Below are 17,948 nucleotides of genomic sequence, written 5' to 3'. Positions count from 1 at the left end.
AATATATGTGGCACTTGTAGCGGTGAATATCGACGACAGACAAAACAAAGAAGAAGAAGAGGAGCCCCCTTTTGATTGTCAATGTTTTGGAATGGTGGTATATATAGAGAGAATAAGAAAAAGGTTGCATAATGTCTACGCATGTATTAAACCGTAAACGTATTTTTCTTACTGTTTAAGTTAATATTCTTCTCATATACAATTAATTAAAAAACACGTTTATATAGAGAAGAAGAAGAAGAAATGTTGCATAATGTCTACGCATATATTAAATCGTAAGCATGTTTTCTTAGTGTTTAAGCTAATATCCTTTCCAGCTTAATGTTTAAGCTAATATCCTTCTCATATATGATTAATTAAAAAACACTTTTTTTCTCAATTATTAATAAATTAGAAACAAAAATTAAGGCAAGTTTGGATCCAATATATATTATTTTATTTATTTTAACTTATGTAACACAAATAGAATTAAGAACGTCAATTAAATTTTAAAATGTTGTTTTATTGTTAATTATTTATACAATATTTTCAATGTACTTTTCAAATAATATATGTGGCACATGTAATATTTAGAGAGTTTATCAATATTTTAAATTGTTAATTATTGTGATTTATGTTACACGTGAAATTTGGAGAGTCAATCAATTTTTTAATATGTTTTTTTAAAAAGACACATACTTTATATTTCTTAGTTAATATAATTTTTAAATAATATATATTATCCCTTTTGTCTCAGTTTATGTGACATAGGTGAAATTTCAAAAGATAATCAATTTTTTATTATATTTTTAAAAATATTTTAAGTCATTAATTATTGAGATTTATAGTAATTTTAACGTAATTTTCAAATAAATTATGTTACTCTCTTAGTCCCAATTTATTCCGCATAATCGAAATTTTGAAAATTAACCAAATTTTTTTATAAGTAATTTCTAAATACATGATATTAAGAAAAAATAAACAAAAATAATTAAATATAAAATAGAGGAAATCTAAGGAGAAGGGCAAATCGATACCCATGTAGTTATTACAATTTTGAATATTACAATTATTCTTGTAGCACCATAGTACTCCATCTCCATTAAAAAATAATCAAACATAGCAAAAATAAAAAGTAAAATCGTCCAAATTCAAGTTTATAAATAATTTTAAATGTAAAATAAAAAGATATTAATTATTAAATCTTTGCAAATTATATGGCCTATTTGTTGGTGTTTTTTGACGATAATAATTGATAAAAGTATGTGTGACAAGTAGAATTAAAGAGTTGTTACCACTTTTTGTCTATGTCAACCCTCTTGGTCCATGACGTTTGGCCTTGTGCTTGAGCCACGTATCATCGCAAATATGACAAACAGAACAACTTTTTTCATGACCTTTCGTAGCTTATGTTGAAAAGAGAAAAGAAATAAAAAAGACAGAGAGTCCAAATATGAGGTGTCGGTTTACTAAGCACTTGTTGGTTGTTGCAATACAAAATTAGTCAAATAAGATATGTCGAGGGATAGTGCTATTTATAAGCAAGAAAATGCGAAGATTAGATATAAATGATTCTTTGGCATGTAAACAAATTAGTTGTCAATGAACAATGACATCTCAACTTGTCACACAGGTTTTTATTAATTATTATTGACAAATTTGTATCCAACTTACGGTTTAAGCTAATATCCTTCTCATATACGATTAATTAAAAAATAAGTTTTTTTCTCAATTATTACATAAAGTCCAAGTCACCACTAAAGTATTCCGGATTTTCATAAAGACAACTTAACTTTGAGGACGTCCTATTGTCCCACAAAAGTATTGAATATATATGTAAATGAACATTTTGACGATTTTCTCTACTGTGAACACACGCATGATACTCACTCTTTTAATTAAATCTAATTTAAATTGATTTCTTCAAACCAACCCGACCTGAATCATTTCAAAAAAGAGATCTCTTGTTCTCCATTTTTCATTTCTTAGTTTATGTCTTCATTTTCTTCAATCAGAGGCATTGTTGAAGATTATCTCCTACAATTTCAACGTTTGTTTGCCAAATTTCTTGGAGTACTAGCTTATTAAACAAGGAATTGAAGGTTAACATGTTTGAGATTAAATGATAAATGAGGGGGAAAAGAGTGAAATTAGAGCTTTAAATCGTCTATGTGGAGGTGGGGTGTGTTTGGCATGCACATGTGGAGACCATGTGACATTTTAGCACCACACATGGATGTTTTTGTTAAACAGAAGGGCAAGCGTGGTCCAATAGTTAGACGGAAAGGACATTTTTGAGCCGAAATACAGTTTAAGGGTATATTTAAGCTATTTAGAATAGTTTAAACGTAGTTTTGACCCTTTTTCGTAGTCGTCTATGTGGAGCTGGGATCTGTTTAACGTGCACGTGTGACATCCATGTGGCATTTAACACACACTTGGATACTTCCGTTAACTAGAAGGGTAACATTGTCCAATAGTTTGACGGGAAGGGTATGTTTTAGCCGAAATATAATTTAAGGATATATTTAAGCTATTTCGAATAATTTAAGCATCGTTTTGACCTTTTTCCATTCCTTTTATTCTATTCTAAAAAAAATTGACCCCTCATATACTTGGAAATTATTTAGTTTAGCATTCATAAATTGCCCTCCAGTCCATTTTAGGTAATTTTTAAAAGGTTTGACCAGATTCTCATTAATAAAATGAGTTATTTTATTCAACATTTGTTCAATACTTTATTAGACAGGGATAATTTTGGGAAAAAAGTTATTAATAAATTTATGGAATTTTAAATTCAACAACCATATTTAGACAACTTTTTATTTTACATTACTATCGTGCAATTTTGATTTAATAAAGCAATACATTTTTGGACAGTGAATAATAAATAATAAAGAAATCACATCAACAACAATATAAAGATATTCAGAAGCAAGACTTTTATTTTATAATTGGACACTAGACCATTAAAACTATTACCTTATTTGTTAAAATCAACTAATTGAAGATTGAAAGGTACTATTTGGTCAACCATTGCCAACAAAAAAAGGAAATTTATAGTCAAAGCAATTACCATTCTTGAACCAAAGCAAGTACATAATAAATTGTCCTAATAAGATCACACGATATAATCACATGCTTAATTTTGGTGAACAAAGTTACTCAATAGACAACAAGGATGCCTTGCTTGTCTTGTTTTAGTGACCAATATTCAACTTACTTGATGTTTCTTTCAAGAATCAATATGCCATTATGCATTGATCATTAATTTGCTCATGTAAGATAATTTTATCGTGACATAAAAACTAAATACGTCTCTTCCCCGTAAGATATTAGTGGAGACGGCAAATGAGTTGAAAATGGGTCAAACAAAAACCGAAACACAACCCAACTCGCTCATATTTCATACACTATGGGTATGATCACTTTGTTTTTCAGGTTGACCATTAGATTTCTGAGAACCCAGCAAGTTAAATCATCACAAAGAGGCAGAGGCTAAGCCAGAACATCTGTGTTGGACCTGCAGCTGAAGACAGACAATGAAGCTCACCATTTAGTCATTAATAAGCTTCAAACATACTCCAGTAGCTTTGAAAACATGATGTGTGAGTGTGTGTGAAAACCTTAAAAACAGCATATCAATAATGCACTACTTTGAACAAGTTTGACATATGAACTGAACATCACAATCCACAAGTGCAATAAATACTGTTTCCACTAGGTTAAGCTGATTGAATCAAGATTGATTTTCACTAGAGATGGGAACAGTGAAAAACAACCAACATAAGCTTAAAGCAACACACTGAGACATCATTGACTGTTAGAACATATACATCCATGTAATCGGGCCAAAGGACTCCCTCCTGTTTCTAATATACTGTACCTACTTCACAGTTGAGTAAACCAGCAAGCAAGGGAAATACCATTATTACTAGTATCAATTTGTCAAACACAATCTTATCTAGTATATTCAAACGTTTTTAGATTAAATCGGGGCAAAGGACTCCCTCCTGTTTCCAAGTCATGTTGGATAGGCAGTTAAAAAGAGAGATCTGGCAAGGAGCCAAGTATATGCTTTCTAAAATGAAGCATCTTTAGATAGGATTTTCCCAATAACATACTAGGGAAACAAGAGCAAACTCATATCTGTTGATAAGAAACAGCCACTGAGATTCTTTGATATAATGCTTCATAGTTTTTAGATTAAACGCTAACATTGCAAAATCATTAAGAACTACAAAAATAAAGTATCTTAGGAACCATGTGTCACACATTTCCTCTTAGCAGTAGTCAAGTTTATAACCAAATTCAATATCCAATAATGCAAGAGTATCGAAACGAAAAGAAAAAAAAACTAAAGCCTCATGCAACTAGATGGATACAAGAAGAATATGCACACCACTAAAATCAGCATTCTTCTGCTCTTCCCAGCTCAAAACACATTTTTGGCATCACAGAGAAGTAGATAACAGAGTACATAAAGCCAGTGATATTTTATATATTATGCATGTGTAATATATTAGTAATCTTGAATACGAATCATGATGAGCTTAAATGAAGCAAGATAATAAAGATTCATAGAGTTGCCCCAACTAGCTTGAAGTGAGGCGTGATAGTGGTTGTTCACTGGAAGTCAGTAAGAATGACACAAAGAAAAATCCATCTGCTTAGATACACGAAATTCTGTCAATGGCGACAGATAAATGCGCAAGCATAGTAAGATACAAAAAATAAGTGCCGCTGCTGCATCTCAGTAGCAGGGACTGGACTGGAAAAGGAAACATCCATAACTGAGTCCATTAAACAACAACACGATTGCCAATACCGTAATAGATTATCTGCATTTCAAGAACAAGGAAATATTTTTGCGCTTTTCGCCTTTGATAACAATGGGCATTATCCAGTTAAGACTAGAGATGCTGAGAACAAATTCTGGATTTGCTTAGTAAATTACAATGCAAGAACAGGTGGCTGTCAGTTTCTCTTGTCAAATTGCATAAAAGCACCTAGGGACCGGCTGTCTGCCCTTCTTCTGTAGTACTTCCTGTGTTAAACATGCCCTCTTTATCACTAGCCAAGTGAGACATGTCACTTTTGTAGGAATGTCCCCATTCCAGAAATAGTTCCAGAGATGTTTTGGATCCCCAGCTATCAGCTGGAGACCTCTTCTGTAGACACTGCTAACTGAATAAAGACCACTTTTTTTAATGATTCCACAACATCTTGTCTGTGGAAATTGTATCCATACTCATTCCACCAATCTTCCCTAGTAACTCTACAACCCTTTCCACATCCCAATCATTTACAAGTCTTCTAAAGGCTAAATCTCATCCCTGTTCTGGCCCAACAGTCCCCTACATTAGCATCAAGACTCACACAAATTTGGAAAAGATTCCTAAGAGGGAATTGTTCTATCCAGAAATCCTTCCAGAATCTTGTTTTACTGTCATTTCCACTTTGATATATAAGTCTGCCTTCATTTGAGGCCACAAACTTCTGATTGTTCTCCATAGTCCCACACCCCGTAAGGTTCAACTGTGTTATCTGTACACCATTGGGTTAGCTCACCAAACACTCAGCTTTAATCACCTCTTTCAAGAAAGCATTTCTCTCCTCAATGTACCTCCACATCGACTTCTTCAGAAGACTTACATTTTGCAATCTCAAATTTCTAATTCCCCCCCCCCTCCTCCCCCAGTCTTTGTTAAGTACAGTCTTCCAGTTTACCACCGGAGAGGAGTTCAGATGCCCTGAAGGGACCTCCAAAGGTTTATCTTGGAGTCCATGTCTGGGAGCGACAAGGATTTGTAAGATATTATTTAGGCCGTGTCCTGAATCAAATTCTCTATTAAGCGTAAGGGTTATAAGAAAGTGGAAAATGAATATATTTAACCATACAATTTTTTATAACAGTTCACCCCCCACTCCCACATACACAAAAAAAAGATCTATTGTATTAGTACCTTATTGTTTTATGTAGTGCACTACCGTTCACCTTCTTTTTGGAGAAGCAGACAAAGATCCTCACTTGAATACTGACAGTGTCCCAAGAAGAAAGAGATCAAAGCTTAGACAATGCATTTTGTCACCTGCTCAAAGACTCCAGAGGACACTTGATAACAATCTCCAGGCACCAGACTTTGAAATAATATCTGACGGAGATGAACCTGTTACTCTAATTTATGCAAGGAACAAATACATTCCTCCTAATGAGATTGGTGTTGGAACTATGCTGCTAGTATCACCAACTACTACTACAGAACGCTTGACGCCTCTATCAGCAATGGCAGTTCCTCCTAATGAGATTGGTCACGAACCTATGCTGCTAGTATCACCAACTACTACTATAGAACGCTCGACACCTCAATTAGCAATGGAAGAAGATACTGTTTCTTGCTCAATGGATGTTTCTAAATAAAATTCATCTATAAGTGAATTTTTAGATGCATGCATAACATTCAAGTTGGTATGTGAAGCCAGCTCTTATTGTCTAGCTAGTGCAATGTTGGCTAAATACAATTTGCGCTGTTCCAACTTTACAGATTTCCCCAACAGTCTGGGTGTTTTGAGACCATCTAGTTTATCTTGTTCTGGATATTTATAGTTTCTTCCGTTTTATTGGATTGAATTTTTAGACACGTCAATTCTGCTTTTTGGATGCATTTAATATGTCAATTCCGAAGTCTATCATGCATGCTTACCTACAAGTTTGTCAGTTTGCGTGGACTCCACGGTAGACTAAATTTGTAACATCACAACAGCAATTTGACTTACATATGCTTGACATTACAACTGTAATGTCTTGCATTGTACTTGTTTCAGGAGAAAGAACAATGTACTAGATCATGTGGCTATGCAAAATGAAACTACTGGAAATGAGGATGGAAAAGCAAATGCATGTGATAATAGACTCGCACCACATCATATGAATACTACATCAAGGGTATGTCAATAAATTGTTCTAAAAAATGCTGTTGCTATTGAATTTTCATCTGTATATGGAGATGAACATCTTATTATTGAAGAAATAGGTATATCAGCCTCAGGATAAGGTATGCTCAACCAAAAAAATTTTAAAAATAAGTCTACAAAAAGTCTCTTCGATCTCCTTCTAAGTTATTAGGACAAGTCGATAAGACACTACACCTTCCAATAATAGCTGTTAAAGAATGACAAAAGTCCCACATCGGTGGTTTATGAGATGGGTGGACTCCTTATAAGACTTGAGCAATTCTCTTCTCTTTGAGCTAGCGTTTGGGGTGTGAGTTAGGTCTAAGACCTAATTTAACATGGTATCAGAGCAGGGGCTCATCTCACCCAATGTTGGGGCCCCCAAAATCAAAATTGCCCATGCACCAGATGCTAAGCACTGGGCGTGAGGTGGGGTGTTAAAGAATGACAAAAGTCCCACATTGGTGGTTTATGAGATGGGTGGACTCCTTATAAGGCTTGGGCAATCCTCCTCCCTTTGAGCTAGCTTTTGGGTGTGAGTTAGGCCTAAAACCTAATTTAAAAATAGCTACACTAAAAGAGATGCTACAGAGCCATTATTAAATAATCTGAGAGCAATTATCATAAAGATAAATGAAGCATGATGAGCTTAAATGAAGCAAGATAATAAAGATTCATAGAGTCCCCAACTAGCTTGAAGTGAGGCATGATAGTGGTTGTGAATTGGAAGTCAGTAAGAATAAAATAAAGAAAAATCCATCTGCTTAGATACACGAAATTCTGTCAATGGTGGCAGATGAATACACAAGCATAGTAAGATAGAAAAAATAAGTGCCGCTGCTGCATCTCAGAAGCAGAGACTGGCCTGGAAAAGGAATCATCCATAACCGAGTCCATTTAACAATAAAACGGTTGCCAAGACCGTAATAGATTATCTGCATTTCAAGAACAAGGAAATATTGTTCAGATGAGTCAATATCATCTTACCAAAATATTGCAAGTCGAGTCTTCAGGACTAACAGTTGAGATAAGGACCTCTAAAATTGAAGATAAAAGTGCCAAGAAAAAGCATGAGAACATTCATGATTTGGAAGCTCACTAAGGTGTGTTCAAACAGTCAATTGGGAAGTTTTTGGCGACTAATTGTCTTTTCACTTGGTTATTTGGCAACTATCTTATTTCCTCACTCTTAGATATTTCAATTATCATATTGAAAATATTTAACGCTCCCTTGCCTTAAGATTCGTTGCTTAACAAGCCTTGACCACTTGACTAAAGGCCTAAAATTATGAAGGTTCACCAAATCCAGCATTCTCCCCCAAATCCCCACCCCCATTTTTTAATAGAGAATCTAAGACTTCTCTCATTGGAGTTCTATTGTCAATAATTGAGAAATTACAGTAATCAAAATTGATGAGCTGTCACAAAAGGGAAAACAGATCCCCCAAGGCCTAGCTCGAGTGGCAAAAGGTGGAGGATTTGTGGCTTAGGTCGCAGGTTCAAGCCCCATACCATGCAAAGCGAAGCCCGGTATTTAAGTGGAGAAGGGTAGAGGGGCGGGCCCATTATCCACCGAGTTTAGAAGGCAATGATTGGTCCAAAGGGCGGGTCACAGATGTATTTCTCGGTTATCAAAAAAAAAAAAAAGGGAAAACAGAATAGATCAAAGTTAATGACCCTTTATCATGATTAATCTATTTCCATAAATAAATGACCAGCTGTAGTCTACTGATTTCTTATCTGTCTATATATTTTATCCGTCGCCTCAGTCAGACATTTTGAGATTTTGAAAGCAAATCCAACTCTAACGTTAGCAGCAGTACATTCAACCTGATTTGAACTGGAATCATTCAGAACCAGATTTTATGGGTAAACAAGGGCCATGTTGCCATTGTGGCATCGAGCGTAAGTTCTATTAAACACCTATATTCCACCTTTTATGCTTATCAATAATCTCGTGCTTTACAGGATAATTGATTCAGTGATGCTTAGAATTAACGTGCCTGATGATAAGTAAATAAACAGTGAAGACTCACATGCCTGAAACAGTAAATAACCAAATTTCCCTAAATTGCCGATCTGTTAAACATAAAGCATAGTGTACTTGAATTTTCTCACCTCTCGAGCCAAATGCTAATTGATTTTCAAAACAGCTCACCTTAGTCTAACAGGAACTAAGGTTATCTTGGATAAATTGTAGATTTGGTCCCCAATCGCTGGCATAGATGCACATTTTAGACCCTGCTGTATTCTGCTTCATATTTGGCACCAATGACCCTGCTCCACAACAACTGTCTTATAGCTTTGCTTTGAAATTTCAGATTTTTTATCCCAAGCCCCCGATCTTCTTAGCAGACATCACAGATTTCTATTATACCAGGTGGTACCCTTTCTTTTCTTTGTTTCCCTGCAACAAAAACTCTCTCCTAATGTTGTCCAACCTTTTGATAACCCCTGGTGGGATGGGAAATAAAGGCATCATAAAAGTTGGTAAAGCATCAAGGACTGAATTAATGAGAGTCGGTCTTCCTCTAAGGAGAGGTATTGAGTTTGCCACCTGGCTAGCTTTTTTCACACTTCTTTATCATTCTATCCCATATTTGTATAGATTTAGATTTAGCCCCCAGAGGTAGTCCCAAGTAAATTGTTGGCAGACTGCCAAATTCTCCATCATGTATAGCAGCTAGCAAGTTCATGTTGGTGACTTCATTTATACGATACATTAGGCTCTTCCTCTAAAATCTGTGTTGCTTGGACTCTCTGAAATTGTTGCCGCACCCGTGTCGAATTCTCCAAAAGGCATTACTTTTGGAGTATCCGACATGGTACCTCTTGACATTTTTGAAAAATCAGAGCAACATAGACTATAATACCTATTCCATTTCTAATCCTCAAACTTCCTGAGTACCTTAACTTGAGCCCGCCTATATCCCTAGTCTTAGTTCCTACCCATTAGGTGTCCTAAACACAAGGTCTATTGATCCTCCTTCTCTTTCTTATAATCACCAACTCTATTGACTTCCTCGCCAATATCCCTATGTTCCAAGACAGAACTCACAACGTAGGAGTTCCCTTGGTACCCTTACCACCCTTGCCCTCACCCTAAATCATTGGCATGACTTTTAACTACCACCTATTGAAGCCACTAATGCAAGTTATAGAATAATCAAGTGGGGCAACTCACACAATACAATGAACAAAATAAAAAAAGAAACAGCAAAGATACCAATTCAAAGTAGGAACCAAGAAAATGTAGTAATATTCATAAACAATCATATCAGATTTAAGGAAATCAGTTAACAATCAAGCAACAATAAGGGTCTGAACAATCTCTCAAGGAAAAATCAGGACTAGATAAGACAGGAAAAGATATAAAAGGTGTGGTGGATCAAACCTAGGAGTTGATGGGGATAAAAAATACTATGGACGGATTTTCCGAAATCCAGCGAGCTCCGATATACTCCTTGGTCTGTCAGTCATCAGTCATCAGGATGGGGTCGCTGGATTCTTGCTGACCGGTGGTGGCAGTGAAACTAAAAAAAACAGAGAAAGGGAGAAAGAAAGAGGGCAGGGGGATTTTGTACCTGGTCGCCGGTGGTGGTGAGAGGTCAGGCAAGTAGCTTGCAGTGCAGGAGAATAATGGGTGATCCGCTTGGTGGGGGTGCGGGGGGTGTGGGGGGTGTTGAGCTCTAGAGAAAAAGATAGTCCCTGTTGAATATTATACAGTTAACCACTGTCAGATTAGTTGATAGCGCTCCTCCTTAAAATATCATGCAAAGAAATGCAGTCTGCCAAGAGGTTAACTATTTTGCATGGTTCATTAACACAACAAGCAAATCCTTTTCAATCTTTCCACCATCAAGATCATTCAACTATGCTGTATGGTGCCATAAAATGGTGATGAAAATGTGTGTATAAAAGCAGTTGACACATCTAAAAGTCTATATATGTTTCACAGAAAGATATTTCCTCCTGTTTTGCTAAAGATATTCCCCACTATACGTACTCTAGTTTTGTGACGCTTTTGTTCTTGTGCAGTACATTCTAAACCTTTTACAGAAAATCTTAATTGTCAATGATCAATGTGCTTTAGTTTCTGAGATAAGTAACCTGTAAGATTTTATTCATATTTTGTCCCATTTAAATGCTAATTAATTGTGAACTCAAACAGAAACCCCCCTGTGGAGACCTGGACCAACTGCAAAACCAGTGCTCTGCAATGCATGTGGATTAAGATGGCGAACTAAAGAGACACTAGATGACTATCTTCCCAAACATGCAAGCACAGAGTTACCTTCTGAGATGAAGCTGGAAGTTGGCGAAGAGGTTTCTGGACAGGATGGCTCTTCAGCTTGTCTTGAAGAGGAAATGATTAACATATCAAGCTTAGGTTCAGCAGGATCATCCCCAGACAAATGCATGCAAATGGAAGAAACAAATGGTAAAAAAATTTCACTTATATATACATGATGGACTTAACCTCCATCATCTCTTTTGACTCTTGCTGCCTCCTCTCCTAACCCAGCTCGCTAACAACTCTAAAGTATGTTCTTGCATTGTCACTGTAGTCAAAGGCGCGCTTACGCCCGGAAGCGTATTGTGCGCTTCCCCTCGCTTTATGTGCGCTTTAGTGTCGTCATCAAGGTTCTAAGGCAAACTTTTCCTTGCCAATGAACCTCTTCTAAAGAACTAACACTAAGCAATTGATATTTTACTTTATCATAATTTTTTTTCAATTTCTTTGGTCATATATTTGTCATTCATGTTTATAATTATTAGACTTGGACTAAACATATATATTTGTATTTTTTTTCTTCCTTTGCGCCTTTTTTCAATAAAGCCCATGTTTTATTTGTGCTTAAAGCCCTAACAGACCTTAGAGCTTTTTTGCGCTTTTCGCCTTTGATAACAATGGGCATTGTCCAGTTCAGACTAGAGATGCTGAGAAACAAATTCTAGATTTGCTTAGTAAATTACTAGCCAAGTGAGACATTTCACTTTTGTAGGAATGTCCCCACTCCAGAAATAGTTCCAGAGATGTTTTGGATCCCCAGCTATCAGCTGGAGACCTCTTCCGTAGACACTGCTAACTGAATAAAGATCACTTTTTTTAATGCTTCCACAGCATCTTGTCTGTGGAAATTGTATCCATACTCATTCCACCTATCTTCCCTAGTAACTCTACAACCCTTTCCACCTCCCAATCATTTACAAGTCTTCTGAAGGATAAATCCCATCCCTGCTCTGGCCCAACAGGCAACTACATTAGCATCAGGATTCACACAAATTTGGAAGAGATTCCTAAGAGGGATTTGTTCTATCCAGAAATCCTTCCAGAATCTTGTTTAACTGTCATTTCCCACTTTGATATAAAAGTCTGCCTTCATTTGAGGCCACAAACTTGTGATTGTTCTCCCTACTCCCACACCCCGTATGGTTCAACTGTGTTCTCTGTACACCATGGGTTAGCTCACCATACTCAGCTTTAATCACCTCTTTCCCGAAAGCATTTCCCTCCTCAATGTACCTCCACAACGACTTCTTCAGAAGACTTTCATTTTGCAATCTCAAATTTCAAATCCCCCCCCCCTCCTCCTCCGTCTTTGTTAAGGAGTACAGTCTTCCAGTTTACCACCGGAGAGGAGTTTAGATGCCCTGAAGGGACCTCTAAAGGTTTATCTTGGAGTCCATATCTGGGAGCGATAAGGAATTGTTAGAAAGTATCTAGGTCGTGTCCTTAATCAAATCCTTTCTTAAGTGTATGGGTTATAAGAAAGTGGAAAACTAATATATTTAACCATACAAATTTTTGTAACAGCTTACCCCCCACTCCCACACACAAAAAAACAAGATAATATCAATTGTATTAGTACCTTATTGTTTTATTTGCACTAATGTTCACCATCTTTTTGGAGAAGCAGACAAAGATCCTCACTTGAATTCTGATAGTGTCCCAAGAAGAAAGATATCAAAGCTTAGACATAGCATTTTGTCACCTGCTCAAATCCAGAGGACACTTGATAACAATCTCCAGGGACCAGACTTTGAAATAATATCTGACGGAGATGAACCTGTTACTCTAATTTATGCAAGGAACAAATACATTCCTCCTAATGAGATTGGTCTTGGAGCTATGCTGCTAGTATCACCAACTACTACTACAGAACGCTCGACGCCTCTATCAGCAATGGCACTTCCTCCTAATGAGATTGGTCATGAACCTATGCTGCTAGTATCACCAACTACTACTATAGAACGCTCGACGCCTCAATCAGCAATGGCAGAAGATACTGTCTCTTGCTCAATGGATGTTTCTAAATAAAATTCATCTATAAGTGAATTTTTAGATGCATGCTTAACATTTAAGCTGGTATGTGAAGCCAGCTCTTATTGTCTAGCTAGTGCAATGTTGGCTAAAAACAATTTGGGCTTTCCAACTTTACGGATTTCCCAAACAGACACGCGCAACAGTCTGGGTGTTTTGAGACCATCTAGTTTATCTTGTTCTGGATATTTGCAGTTTCTTCCATTTTATTGGATGGAATTTTTAGACATGTCAATTCTGCTTTTTGGATGCATTTAATATGTCAATTCCGAAGTCTATAACGCGTGCTTACCTACAAGTTTGTCAGTTTGTGTGGACTACACGGTAGACTAAAATTGTAACATCACAAAGGCCATTTGACATACATATGCTTGGCATTACAACTGTAATGTCTTGCATTGTACTTGTGTCAGGAGAAACAACAATGTTCTAGAATATGTGGCTATGCAAAATGAAACTACTGGAAATAAGGATGGAAAGAAAATGCATGTGATAATGGACTTGCTCCACATCATATGGATACTACAGAAAGGGTATGTCAATAAATTGTTCTAAAAAATGCTGCTGCTATTGAATTTTCTTCTGTTTGTGGAGATGAACATCTTATTATTGAAGAAATAGGCATATCAGCCTCAGCATAAGGTATGCTCAACCACAAAAAGTTTAAAAATAAGTCTACTAAAAAGTCTCTTCGATCTCCTTTTAAGTTCCTAGGACAAGTCGATAAGACACTACACCTTCCAATAATAGCTACACTAAAGAGAAGCTAGAGAGCCATTATTAAATAATCCAAGAGCAATGGAGACCGAGATAATTTAGTACTGAGTTTCATTAATGCCCTCAAGTGGCAACATAGCACTCTTCAAAATAGATTTATACTTTATATTACGAAGTAGACTCTCAAGTAATAAGTAAACATTGTAAAAGTTAAACGACAACACTCCTTTTGTGACATTCCTGATTCTACCAATTATATTGCTACTCTAGCAACAAATATTGCAGAAACCAAAACAATGGATTAACTATTCACAACCATAAAACTTTCTTAGAAGGCCACGAAGTACTAAAACAAAAGAAAGGGGTGATGAGAGTGAAATGTATTACTCTTTAGAGACGGAAAATGGGACATGGGAAAAAATGTGAAATGTCAAAATCTGTCATTCTGTTGATCAGTGGCAGAGCAATGTAAGTAATGATAGCTGAAAAAGGAAACAATGGGCATTATTCATGGGACTGGATAAGCATATCTTAGGCTCCGGAGCATCATACAACTGAAAAAGGCTACTTATGGGTTGTACTTTCGTATTCTTAGTTTTGTTTGAAACATAGGATGCTTAATATACAATTTTATGCTAAAAAAGAAATTTAAAAATGGTGGAGCTAAGATTTTCTACAATATACTCAAATACAAGAATGAATCTTGATGGAAGGAACATAACATGATAGCTTAACACAAAACTTGCAACTGTGGATTTCAAAGTCAAAAAATACACCTTGTTGTCTTTCGGTTTAACTTTCCTTCTTTATCAGCAAGCCTATTGATGTATTTTTGCTTTAGGGTATACGCTTGTGATGTTACAACTACATCCCGAGCAGACGATATAGGATGCTTATGGGTTGTACCTTCGTATTCTTAATTTTGTTTGAAACATAGGATGCTTAATCTACGAAGTTAATTATTTCGTCAAAAGGGAAGTAGAATTTATGGGAGATACAATTTTATTCCAAAAAAGAAAAAGAAAAATGGTGGAGTGAAGATTTTCTACTATATACTCAAGTACAAGAATGAATCTTGATGGAAGGAACATAACATGATAGCTTAACACAAAACTTGCAACTGAGGATTCCAAAGTCAAAAAACACACCTTCTTGTTGCCTTTCGGTTTAACTTCCCTTTTTTATCGGCAGGCCTAGTTCTGTATTTTTGCTTCAGGTGTATGCTTGTGACGTTACAACTACATCCAGAGTAGACGATATAGAAAGTAGTTAATGGACATGTACTTTCACTAATATTGTTGTTCCAGGCACATGGAATATTTTTAACTATGGGTGACAGTAAGACTCAGATATTGAATCTTTGTCCGCTCTAATACCATATTAAAGAACTCATCTAAAAACTTAAATTGTTAAAGCAAGTGCACTTTTATTTATTTAAAGCAACATAATAGCCTGAATTTTTCTAAAAGCCTCACACGACAAAATATTAGGAGCACAAGAATCAAAGACTGCAGATCTTTTAGAACATGAATAAGTTTATACAATTTAATTAGAATAGAAATAGGTTTATACAATCTTATTAGAATAGGAAAAGGTTTATACAATCCTATTTAGAATAGGAATAGAAATAGTAAATAGTATCTTACTAGGTAAATGATTGAATTATAGTGTCAATAAATAGGGTCTCAATGTATAATGTAGACACAACAACAATTCAATAATATTTTTTTCAATAATTCTCACATGGTATCAAAGCCTCTATGATCTTGGTAGAAAATCAAAGAGTTTTTGCTGCCGGCGGATGGCAATTACCCATATATGCCGCCCGTCTGGCCAATAATTATGTTAACAAAAGTGACAACAGTGTTATATGCATGAACCCCATATTCAGAGAAAGAAAACTCAGTCTGACAAGTCATCGTGCGTCAATTTCCGATGAGTGTTTTGTGTCAACCCCGTATCCGTTGGTATTTGCATAGCACCGTGCCATCATTCCGATGACTACTTTCTATATCTATTTTGTGTAGCGCCGTGCCATCTTTCCGGTGACTACTTTTTTCATATTTAATTTGTGTAGCACTGTGTCATTCTTTCGGTGACTGCCTTTTTTTGCATATTTGATTTGTGTAGCACTGTACATCTCTCCAGACTATTTTTCATATTCAATTTACGTAGAATCGTGGATTTTTCCGTTCTACTTTGTCATATCTAAGTTGCATAGCACCGTGTCTTTTCGGTGACTCCTCATATTTGATCTGCGTAGTTCCATTCGTCTTTCGGTGACTCCTCAAATCTGAATTGCGTAGGGTTATGCCATCATTTCGACCCTACTCATATTATTTCTCTTCTTCAATAGGGTCGTGCTGTCAATCCGACCTTGTATTTTCTAGTTGGGTCGTGCTACCATTTCGACCCTTCCCATATAATATTATTTGTTAGATTGTGACCACTTTTAGCCATCAAATCTAATACTCCGGCATATGAGCATGTTCCGACCAATTTTTCAGTGATTTTCTTATTTAATATCGACTCATCTATTGATTCCAGCATGATCCATATACTTTATACTAGACTTTGAGCACTTTGTAGCTCAAGGGGAGTTTAGTAGCCTTGTATGTCGATTATGTAAGTCACTCTATGGTCTGAAACAGTCTTTGCAAGTTTGGTTTGGGAAGTACAACACTGTAATTTTATCACGCTGTGTTTTATCGACTTTATGCATCAAATTCAATATTTCATTAGAAGATTAAGCACATTGAGATTGACTGCCAATATGCATCAAATCCAGTATTTAATGAGAAGACAAGCACATTGAGATTGAATGTCAATTTTGTGAAGTTGACTAATCAACTTGCAATAGTCTCACCAAGCCCCTTATCGGTCCCCGTATTAATTACATTTGTAACAAGCTAGGTACATGAATTGTACGCACTAGCTTAAGGAGGAGTGTTAGAACATAAATAGGTTGATACAATCCTATTAGAATAGGAATAAGTTTATACAATCCTATTAGAATAGGAATAGGTTTATACAATCCAATTTAGAATAGGAATAGGAATACAAATAGAATAGGAATAGTAAATAGTATCCTACTTGGTAAAAAATTGTACTCTAATGTCTATAAATAGGGTCTCAATGAAATAATGTAGACACAAAAACAATTCAATAATATTCTTTTTCAATATTTCTCTCAATTGAGACAACATTCCTCCATGTGATATCAAATTCACTTTGTCCCATTTCATCGCATTTAGTCATCATTTAAGTGTTACAACTCAATGCAATAAAGTCTAGCTTAAACCAACTTATCATCAAAAAATACATGTTACGGTTATAACCTTATCATCAAAAGAAATCTACCATTGTCTTTTCATCACTACTCATATCTACAAATTAATTACTTCTTGAAGTGACAAAAGATGTTCTCTTTAGCTTAATATATTTTCTATCCATTTTATTCCAGTATTTTAGCTGTGTTATTTTAATATGTACATTCATAGTGCAATATTATCCAAAGTATGTACAAGTAATTGACATGATAAGTTTTAGTATGATTGCAACTATCACGATGAGTCATGGTAACAATGCTTGTTCAACCTGATAAAAGAAAATAGTAATCAGATAATCCCCACAGCAAAAAAAAATTGTGCTAACATAGAGACTTGAAATTAGTGCTAGTAAGGAATCATAAAAAGTATTTCAAATTTAAAAGAATATGAGGACAAATCAAAGCACCGGTACCTGCTACTCTATTTTAGTAACCTTACCATTATGTCAACAAGGACTACAATCATAAGGAAAAATCCAACAATTTATCCGTAACTCCTTCATGTTTTTGTTTGTTCCACTTCATTGCTCTTTTCTTTTTCGTCAAGTAACTGAATCTATGTTTCCTTCCTTTGCATCTGTTGCAAATAACACATCTACTTCTGTCCCATTTCCTCTTAATCTCTTGGGTAACTTATCCCTCCAT

General features: G+C 35.6%; 1 long non-coding RNA gene across 1 annotated transcript in view; it reads right to left on the bottom strand.

The window, feature by feature from the left end:
• LOC125873944 (uncharacterized) overlaps window positions 1-12,517 on the bottom strand; it is a 29,545-nt gene extending 17,028 nt beyond the window's left edge. The window contains exon 1 of the long non-coding RNA XR_007447216.1: window positions 12,461-12,517. This is a non-coding gene — a long non-coding RNA (uncharacterized LOC125873944). The remainder of the gene's footprint in view (window positions 1-12,460) is intronic.
• Between the last annotated feature and the right edge of the window lie 5,431 nt (window positions 12,518-17,948).

The sequence above is a fragment of the Solanum stenotomum genome, chromosome 1, assembly GCF_019186545.1.
Source record: "Solanum stenotomum isolate F172 chromosome 1, ASM1918654v1, whole genome shotgun sequence".
In the NCBI taxonomy this organism is placed as follows: domain Eukaryota; kingdom Viridiplantae; phylum Streptophyta; class Magnoliopsida; order Solanales; family Solanaceae; genus Solanum; species Solanum stenotomum.
Note: the sequence above shows the minus strand (reverse complement) of the source record. Positions and strands in the feature narration are given on the sequence as shown.